The following is an 11201-nucleotide window of genomic DNA, read 5'->3' on the forward strand; positions in this document are numbered from 1 at the left end:
ATTGACAGCAGCTATCTGATTAAAAGTAAAAAGCTCTTAAAAAAAAATAAAAAAAAAAGAAAGAGAAGGAGAGAGGGAAAAAGGCTGTGCTGTGTCACATTCACGCCACTCATGTTGCTTACGTTGTGTCACACCGGGTGGTGATTTGACGCTACATAACACGACATGACATGAGTCACAGTTCACTGCTATCCACATTACACTCAGGTAGTTTGGCACAGCTCTAACTTTTGCTTTACTCTCATTTCCTATTCAGTGCACTCCACTTAGGCTGGTTGGTTAATGCAGACAATTGCTATACACTCAAAACTAGAGTTCCCTACCCAAATACATTTTTCATTGGATATTAAAGTGGAAACTTCAGTGGATATCTTTTGCACATCCATATGCAGCTCCTTTGCTCAACATAGCAAGGGCATTAATGACAACTTACACCTGAAAGGGAGGAGTTAAGGGGAATTTCCCACAGGAAATACAGCTGTAGCAGTGACTTTCTGGGTTGAACACACTCTCTAAATGGGAAATAATTAGACTTTTTTTTCTGCCACCAGAGACAGTCCCAAACCAAAACCTCATATTAACCTCCCAGCTTTCCCTTCAATTTCAATTTGAATTGAATACCTTTCTGTTTCATAAGGATGTGAAACATTATTTCCGATCTGAATTTATAAGCAGTCTGTAGCAGGTTGAACCAAAGCTCCACATCTCCCTTGCCTAGGATATGGGCAGTTCACCATTTTTCCAGGGCTCTCTGAACTTTGGGTCTCGCTGCTAAACCAGATGTTTCCCAAAAATAATAGTCTATGTTGTTTGTGGTCACCTACCTCAGGCAACCAGCCTCGGCCCTGGAGCACAGTTAAATTGCACTGTAGCTGCCTGTAATGAATTTACTGGCCTGTCAGAGCATCTCATACATCTTAGCTTTGTTCTAAACAGAAGTAGAGAGGAGCACAAATTAACAGGCAGCTTTGAGCTTCTTTCATTTTTATTGGCGGCGTCCTGAAGTTCTAGATCCACTTAGCACCTCCAAAGAAGCGATAAGTGATTTAGCTTTTTGGGGACAAATTGGTTCTATTAACTCTGGGTGCCAAATTTACCAAAAATAACTCATTAGCTGTGCATTATGATTCACAGGGTGCTCTGCTCTTGGCTAGGTCCCAAAAACCACATTTGTGTACAAATGTTCCTATTATGGGGTGTGAGACTTACTAATGGCATACCATATGCACCCGTGCATTTTTCTCTTTTTAACAAAGCAGTCTTCCTACCACAGATGAGAAGTGACCAGGTTTTGAAAGGTTAAGCATATTCCAATGTGATAAAACCTGAGAGACCACAGGAATCATTCAATTTCCTTGTTTCTGTTGCTACCACTTGAACCTAATATTCCTTCCTCTACGTTTAAAAAGAAAACAAGGGAGCCAGCAGAAAAATTTAGCTAAGAATTTGGTTTCTGCTGCTAAGTTTAAGTTTTCTGGACAACAGAAGTGCTCATTATGTCTGTTCCCTTTGAAAAAAGCTGTAATTCCCAATCAGTACCTGCCCCACAACTGGCTTCTCACACTTTGATGGGCTGGATTCTTTGACTGAGAAGTTGTCTGATACTTTGCTAAGTGGGGCTTACTTTCCTGTGTGTTTAAGAGGAATTTGTGTAGTTACAGATCTGAAAGAGAAGCAGTAATGTGAAAAAGGCTGTAGATTGATTCTGTCTTCTCATCTCTTGGTGGTAGAGGCAAGGCTGGGATTCCCTTTGTTCCCAGTACTCTTGGTGCCTTGTGCCTGGAGAGCAGAGACAGAGCAGCCCCTAAGAACCTTCCAATCCTTATGCTGAATGGCACTGGGAAACAACTGGGAAAATGCCTCTCCAAGCCAAGATAAAAGATCCTCTCCACAATCCAAGGAACACTTGGGGAAACCCTCTTTTTACCCATCAGTGGAGGCAGTGAGGATGCTGACTGTGCTAGTGGGGCAGCTGAGGCATTGACAGTCTTGTCCCTCTCCACTTCAGACTTCCCCTGTGGCCTTTGGCTGCTCATTTGGGGCCCTCCTGCAATGGCACACTGTGCTACAAGTCATTCCTGAGTCCTGCACCTGGATTTATTCTCTGTCATTCATCAACTCCCCCGTGCAAGCATTCTTCCTGCTGTGGACGGGTCATAAGAGCTCTTCCCATTTCCTCTTCAATGTCTCTAATGCTCTGTGTCAAAAGGCTTTTATTTCTGCTTCCTAACTTGGTGGCTGGAGTTCTGCCTCCATGCTTCCCCTTCCCTATTCTCTCAGCACTTTGGCAATTAATTGAGTTTTCTAGTGTAGTAAGCTGAAGTTTTTCAGCACATAAATGATTCATCCAAATAAAGTGAAGTTATTGAGCAAAAGTTAAATTGGGCTTTAATTTGCCTCAGGTCTCTTTTGAGCCATTTCCTTGCTTGCTCCTTTTTGTGGAAATGTTTCCCTCTTTGAACGTGGTTATCTTTAAAACACTATTTGAAAGAAAAGGAAAAGGGAAAAAAAAGAAGTTCTTTGGGCATTCCTAGACCTGGTGGCAGGTCCAGGAGATGTGTGTTGTCTGAGGAAGTTAGCTGCTCCATGAACATCCTGTCTGTCTTTATTCAGGTCTGATGGCTGCAGGAAAATCTGGGACAAGTATGGATGAACATCTGTGACAAAACCCTGGTTCCTTGATTTTCTCCAGTACCCTTGCTTCAGTCCTGTGGCCAAAGGGATAAAAACAGTGTCTCTTCCATTTTGCAGATGGTAGTGGTTTTAATGCTTTTGTCCCTGGCTTTCCAAGAGGGCACTTGTCCCTCAGCCTGTCCTCTAAATCCTGAACCTGCAAGTGAGGACCCTGGAGGTGCAGTATGAAATCTGTTGAAAAATGAGATGCAGTATCATGAGGAATATAGTTACAGGTGCAGGGATCAGTCACATCCTAATTTTGACAGGCTTGTGTGAGCAAAGGCTGTTTCAAAACCATGAGGCAGCTGCTTCTCATGATGTGGTGTGTCATTACAGAGATTCACACACAGACTGATGCTTCAACAATACTCTGTCACCTTTGCTTGAAAAATAAGGTCATATTATATTCAAAATCATACTGTATTCATCACTTAATATTTTATACAATTAAAATATTAAGCTAAGTAACAGTGTGTTGGGGCGGGTGTGTTTTTGTATATGTGGTATAAATAAGTATAAATAAACAAGTATTAGTGGTGCAATAACACTGAATAATTTATCCAGACCAAATGAATTATTTTCAGCCTCTTAGTCTTGAAAATTTCGAACTGAATTCTTTAAGTTCATTTAAAACTTCCTTTTTTTCAATAGGCATGTTGTGGTGGCAGTAGCTGTGATGTGGCAGGGTATCATAACTAGCTTAAGGATATGATGGCTGGACAGCTCCCCCATTTTCCCCACTTCTATCAGATAATTGGATGAAAGATTGTACTTCTGTCTGCAAAATGTTCTGCTTTACTAATCAATAAATTAGTTTGTACAAGTCCTAGTTTCTGATGGAAGTGATATAAATGTTTGAGAGCAAATTAATACAGAGCCCAGGGGATCAGTGAATACTAAATAATAGCCCCCCTCAAGTATCAAAGTGAGACCAAGTGGAAAAGGGAGGATGGACTGATCTGAGACAAACTGATGTAAGCAGCAATAGTAGCAGCAGTGTAAAATGCCTCAGAATGTCACTGCAGAGCAAGGTCTGCCCAAGATACTGCAGTAGGACCAGAGCACTGAGAAGAGCTTGCAGAACACAGAGTTTGCCTGTGCAGTGTCACTATAAACAGAGATTCCCCTCATGCTATGGTAACCTTTTGATTCTGATTCACCCCTTTGCTTCAGTGCTTGCCTTGGGCCACACCAGATCCATCTGGCTACCTGTCTTGCTTTTCCCACCCCTGTCACAAGGACTCCTGCCAAGTGCTTGTCTCTCAGCATTCAGCCTTTCCTGCCCCTGAAAGCAGTGCCTTCTGCTACTCGGGGGAGGCAGCAGCGAGGAGCAGTGAACTGGCAGATTGACAAATAAGCTGAGACTGACCCAGGGCTGGCACCCTCCAGAACTCGCTTATATTTTTGTGTTGGGCATGATTATCTCTAAGTGTGGCCCTGATTCCAGCTGTCATTTTAGGTCAGATGCATCATATCAGTTTACAGAACAAGTGTAGCTACAGGACCCTCATCCGTCATAGCCAGATGGAGGAAAAAGCTACAAACAAACAAACAAAGTAGGGATCAGGAATGCTTGGGAGGTGCTGTGGCTCTCTGGCAGTCCTTCAGCACAGTCCTGAGCAGTGGCACCAATTAAGATGGTAACCTACACTGCAACACTCTTCTGTGAAACCACTGTGTGCTGGAGAAATTAACCTGAATACCCTGACAGCGCAAAATTTACTTCTCTGGTACAGCTTGGGATATATTTGCAAGGTAAAGAATAGAACCCAAAGTACTTGTGGCAAAAAAGCAAAGTACCACGCTGGGCAAACCTTCCACACAGGCTGTTCAAGAGCCTTCTCTTTATCAGAAATTAGCACTGATCTTGTAAACAAGATGTCCTTTCTGTGAGGAGACTGCTGCTACACAAGGCAAGAACTAAATAATTTATTCCTTGCTGGTGTCACCTTAAAATAGGTTGAAATTCCTCTTTACAAAGAAAGCAGAAATTTTTCATTTCCCTCCTCCATTATCTTCCATGCAGTTTTTCTTTGTGTAGATCTTCTCAGAGCAATGATCCCATGACAGGTCTGTGCTCCCCTGGCAAGAGGAAATGGATATTACAGCTTCCCTTCTTAGACCAGTCCCTCTTTTCCTCAGCTTTTTTGCCACTGGCCACATGTTGCTGAAGAACTTTCCAGATGCATCCTGCCTCACTCATCTGGCAGGTGCTGGGTTTGCATTCCGAGGTACCCTGAGAAATCTTCAGCTGGACCTTCTGTGAATGAAGACGCAGCAAAGTGAGGTAACTCACTTCACCTCTCCATGGCAGCATGGATTCTCACTGGATGGACCTGGATGGAAGTTTTGTCCTATGGCCACCCCATTCCTTCCTATGGGCTCCTGCAGTCAGCTGTGTGTGGGGATCTCAGGCTAGAGCTGGCTGGTGGTTTCTTACTGCACGCCTTAGGCTGTGTGTCTTGTCACCTTCTGTCAATATTGAATAGTTAACTCCTGAGAAAATAAGACTACTTTGAAAGACAGTAATTGCATATCTGTTCTAATGCTCATAAGGATTGGTTCCTGCCCTTGGGTTTTAGACCATTCTCCTGCTGTCTTTTCTGCTTTTCCCAGGAAGCTGTTTCAATGCCTGCAGCTCTGCTACAGTCAGGTAGTGATTAGAATATATTGTCAAATGTTTTAACTTTTTTTTTTACTGTTGTGTCACACAGCTCACCTGCCAACTTGTTTCTTGTTAATTCAACTCTTCTCATCTGCCTCTGTTTCTGCACTTACTTGTGAGGAGATGAGGTGACTGAGATTGAACAGGAGGTAGCAGCGGTAGCTGAAGCAAGATGAAAATGAATGGTATTTTCAAATCCTAAGCAGGGCTGCAGAGGCTAATAATTACATTAAAAAGGCCCTCTGCAGGTAGGTGCAAATAGGCTAGTCTAAACAAGTGCCACTATTTTAATGTGGGCTGTTCAAGACGATGTCATTACCTGACTAGACTGCCACCTTTCACCTCCAGCCATTGTGCTCCGTTAGATCCCACTAACAGCGAGAGTGCAGAACTTGTTTGCAGGGGATTTGTTGTCTCACGCTCAGAGGCAGCTGAGAGACTTGCCAAATGACAGGAAGACGCTTACATTCACAAGGTGTGATTGCCTAAGTGTTTGACTGTGTCTAATTAGTTTGCCTTTGCTGGTTGGTATCTCCGCAGTCAGAAGCAGATTGACTCCGCAGGCTTTAAGCAAAGAGGTCTGATTGGTGTTATTATCATTTGTTTATTTAACCCTCCCACTAGCCATGAAATATTCCCTACAGAATGGCCTTTCCTCTGTCTTTAAAAAAGGCATTTTTATGGCTTGTATTGTGATAAATATTTTCTGTCATAATCTCAACTTCTAATTGTAATTGCATTTCTTTTAATAATCTCTGAGACGGTACTAGCTTTTTGAGCTTTGAAATATGAGCAATATCTGATTACCTTCAGAAGAAGGTGACAGTTTATTTTTATCATAAAACCCAGAAATTCTCTCTGCCTCAGTGTGTGAATACTTCTTTGGCCAAGCTTCTCTGGGAATGAAGAATCAAAATGCTATTTTATGATGGAATCACCTTACCAAGTGATTCCTATAACAAGAAGAAACTATTAAAAAAAGAACCGAAACAAAACACACACCAAAAAAAAAGAGCAACAGAAAAATGTGTCCTGAAAATCTCATAAAATAATAGATAGCCCAAGAAAGTTTCTTGGAATGTGAGTGAGCAGAAAAGCAGCTTTCTTTTCCAATGCCATTCTGCATGTCTGTACCTCAGAACTGCAATTCTACTGCACAGGTTTTTGGAGATTCCCCATCCTACATTTTTCAGATTTATAGAGCACGACACCCATTTCTTAGCCAAAAAAAAGGGTACAAAAGGCGATTCCAAGGAAAGAAATAGGCTTTCTCTGCAAGGAAATTCCTTTGTCTTTTTCTGGGAGTGTACTTACAGGTAACCTTATTACTGTACCCAAAAAAACCCAGGGTTTGTAAAGATTTGGTGTTCTTATCATCCCAAAGGCATGAAAAGGAAGGAGAAAGTTGATATCCAGAGTCTCTGGGGTTGCCTTGGTTGTCTTTGCCTGATGCCTATTCTGTTTCAGTGCTCTGCATATTACCACTTTGAGGTGTGTGAAACTTGCAGATACCAATGGATGTCTCCTCATTTGAAGGGCAACTTACATTCTTGGCTATTCTGCTTCTCCCCTTCTGAATTCTCTTTAGGCTCGATGGTGAGGATTTCCACACTGGCTCAAAACTCGCTTTGGTTTCCAGTACCATTCTCTTTTCCTTTTAACTGGGGAATAGACTGGCTTCTTCAGCATTTCCTAAAGGCAACTTAAATTATCCTCAGAACTGTGTCAAATTATAGAAGCAATCCAACACATGTAATCGAAAGAATGGGTCACTATTCTATCAGTGAAAGTATAATCAGATTAAATATGCCTATCTAGGTACATCTTTCCCTACTGCATTATTCGTAGAAGTTCCAAGTAATAAGCCCTGTCTTAGCATCTCATAATATGATGCAAATTTTATATGCAACTGGTATTACTGGTATTATTATATCCAGAGACTTTATTCTGAATCAGTTAAAACACGATGAGGCACAGAATAGGAATTCTGTCTCAGATTTCTAGACTGCTTTCCAGGGCAGACCCTCTTTGGCCCTATTTCCTCCAGGACTGTGAGATGCAAGAGGAAGCTGCATCTGTTGGGGATGGTGTGTGGGTTTGTGATTCAGCTGGGACTGCGCCATCTCATCTCCAGCCATCCGGTCCCAACTGCCTCATGAGCCCAGCAGGGCCAAAAGGACAGTGTGTGGCATCAAAGGTCAGCTAACCTAATTGGACTAATATTAGGGATAAATTATTAGGGAAACTAAGAACAATCCCAAAACTTTGTTTTAATCAGGAAATTAAAGATTAATTAATGCTGTAAACTGGACAAGTCCTCTTCCTTAACTAAGCCTTTCGTCAGACCTCTGCCAGACTTCTGCTCGTTCCACCTACTCCTAAAATCCTCTGACTTTCAGGACTACTCTTCAGAAGTTGGGAGCAGTTCTCATTTCATGTGCCTGGTTCCTCTTGAGCTTGCATGATCTGGGGCAGGAGGATGCAGAAAGGAAACCAGCCACTGTCCTCAGTTTTGCTGCCACCGTGGCGTGGCTCACAGCTAGCTCATTCTGTGAAACAGAAATCACAGAGTTGCCCCTTGAATTCCCATGTGTTGGCACAGCATGTTGCTGTGTACCACTGAGCCAGACTTGACTAAACTTGTATAATTGTAGTACCATGTTAGCTTTTCCTAAGTCTTGAAAGATTTTTCAGCAGTGAAGAGGCTAAGATCCCTAAACCACTCTTGCAAGAGAGCAGCTGAAGAAAATATAACCTATCAAGTTCCCAGATTAAAAATAAAACAAACTGATATTTTCCAGAGCTTTTACTAATTGTCACTTCTCTGCAATGTTACACAACTCCCATGTGCAAATGGACTTAGTGACAAGTTTCTGTGTACATACCAGTGCCCTGGCTCTACTAAACCCCCTTATCTTAGCTTCACTAATTTGCCATGTCAAATTAGTGTGATGAAACAAATTCTAATTACACTGAAAGATCACTTAGAGCATTAGCACTGCTTCTGTGGTCCTGTTCTTGTGCTGTCTTATTTGCATACCAGTCCAGTGTGCCTAGGTAGATGACAAAATGAAATGTCTTCCAACATGTTTATGAGGTTTTCCTGGGAAGGTGCTGATTCAGCCTTGACAGATGCTCCCACAGGCAGAAGGCTGGAAGGAGGGAATAGGAATTACGTTGCTCAGCTGCAGAAAGGATGTTATTTTTCTCCTTTGACTTCAAAATGTTTGTTTGATCCATTGGGAAAATAGTAATAATTTTTTTCATTTCAAATGTATGCCAAAACATGACATCAAGAATCAAAAAATATAACCATGACCCCTGTTTGATATTGAAGTTTGTAGCTTACAAACACCAAAACCATAGACTAAAGTACAATTTAAAATGGAGAATTAAAAATCTTTAAATCTCCAAAAGAACAGCTGAGCAGAATTTCTAATGGTAGAAGTTATATAATAGGAGTTTGGGTTAATGTATTTGTAAGTTTTTCCATCTGTATCTGTGTGTTTGATAAGTTTATGCATATAAATTAATAAGTCACTTGCTTTCTTTTTTATCAAAATTAGTGGTTTGTAGCTATGTATGCCTGGCTGCAGAATTTGCATCTAGCTGCTCTAAAAGTGTGTTTATCTACTGAGGAAAGAAAATAAGCTGAATTGAAAAATTTGGGCTCAGAATATTGAACAACCCTAAAACATGACCCTCAAAATTTGTTTTCCCACTGGTATTGCAATATCTATTCCACTGGCAACACAAAACTCATACTAGTAGGTTTTGCTTTAAGATTTTAAAGCCATGGGATTGAGGCTGAATCCTGAAAAGAAGAGAAAGGCAGTGTCTTGGTGTGTGGGCTTGCTAAAATAATTTCCCACTTGTCTTCACATGTGAATGATTTCTTGCCCTTTTATATCACACCACCACACATGGGCCATGTCTGGAGATTTTCAGGAGAGTTTGCAGGGCTATTTCGTCTCTATTCCTAATTCCAGTGGGCAAATTCACAGAGAGGTTTTGGCTTAGGTGAGATCTTCAGCATCTTCTAAAAGAAACGGGCTGCACCAGGGTTTGTGGCAGAGCTCTGGGTGATTCAAACAAAGTTTAGGATAGAGTACAGCTGAAATGGGTGGTGGTTGCTGCACATCTTGGTCACCCTGGAAAGTGTTGGAAAGAATGAGCTGACCAGGAGCAGAGCTGTTTGATGTCATGAACAGGTGCACATTTACCTAGTGCATTCCACACAGTGTGCAGTGTGCATGCTCAATAATATAGCTTTTCCCACATGAATGTTTATGGGGACACATTAGGCAAGAGTTTCTTAAATTTGTACCTGCATTATTATTTATTTTTGTACCTGCATTATTATTATTTGTACCTGCATTATTATTTGTTTTTGTGCAAGCATGTCACATAACGAGTACAGAAAAACAAACACTTCGTAGTAGAGGAGTAATGGTGTTTATCACAATTCAATTTTAAAAAAAAATCACAGCAATATTCCTACACCAGAAACTTAACCCAGTACCACAGTGCTCTGGTAGAAAAAGGGCACTTTTACTTTCACAGTACCATAGAGCACATTGGTCACAGGTGAGCAGTTGAGTCTGCAGATAACTGAGAGAATTTTTGATGTGGTTATATAGTAGACGTGCAGGAGGTGACCTGTGTGTCAGATAACACAATGACCTGGCAAACTGGGACACAGAAAATAGAAATGATATTATATTTTCATTCTAGTTTTTAAATTTTTTTCATGAAATGCTAATTTTGCTACAGATCCATTATTTATGAAAGTGAAAGGATTTTTTTCCCCTCTCAATGCCAGAGGGATTTTGCATGTGCAAGCCTCATTTAGTGGTGATGGCAGGTACCAGTACACAAGCTCCATTCACTGGGAAGGAAATAGTCTAGCAAACCCAATTAACTAATAGTGAATCACCTGCAGAGATGGTATTTCCTGTACACTGGGATTTAGTATATTCTGGTTAAAAGCACAGTCCAGCAGAAACACTCCAAGATTACACATCTAGCTACAAAATTACATGCAGAAATGAACTTAATTTTATTGTTTAAATGTAGATTGTTTGTTTCCTTCCTTTGAATAGAGCATGGCTTGTATGCTTCAATAGCTTAGAGCTATTTTTCTGTTAAATTTTCACAGCAAAGCAGTAGCTCAGACACGGTGCCCTGTTGCTCTTCAGAGAAGGTCTGGGGTCCATGTCTGGGCTTTAAGTAGTTGGCAAGGAGTGATGGTCCAGGGCTAGAATTTCTCCACTGCCCTCACTGAGCATTAAAATGGTTTTATGTCCTAGTCAATACTCTGAAGGCTATAAAAATCTGCCTGTTTTCCATGGAAACTCCTCTTGTTTCCATCAGCTTCTAAACTACTACTAAACACCAGTTAGATACCTACAGCAATGCTGTGCTTCTGTTCTAAATCCTTGAAGATTTTCTCTCAGGGATTAAGACACAGCCTTGCATTTTTTTTTTCTTTAAAGCAGCTTCCCTGAAACCATCATATTTATTTTTCCTCTTTTTGAGGGCTAGATAATATCCCAGTCAAGAGGGGGCTAGCTGAAGAGCTGTCACTGTAACTGCAGCACTGCAGGTCAGCCAGGGAAAGAGCTGGCTTCAAACACAGCAACAGAAGACAGCTGGGATGTGGATCCAGGGCAACATTCAACTTCCCTTTGTCCAGGCTACAAACACAGGAGCAGGGGATGCAGGCTTTCCTAATTAGCAATAAAGAAAACTTTGCAGTGGCTACTCAGGTGGGAAAGTGGGTGGATGATGATCTCATTTTCACCCAAAAAATAGATGAGAAAGGTACGAGAAGTGCATGATGTTTCAGTTTGTTACATTA

The sequence above is a fragment of the Fringilla coelebs genome, assembly GCF_963513975.1.
Source record: "Fringilla coelebs genome assembly, chromosome: 9".
Lineage (NCBI taxonomy): Eukaryota > Metazoa > Chordata > Aves > Passeriformes > Fringillidae > Fringilla > Fringilla coelebs.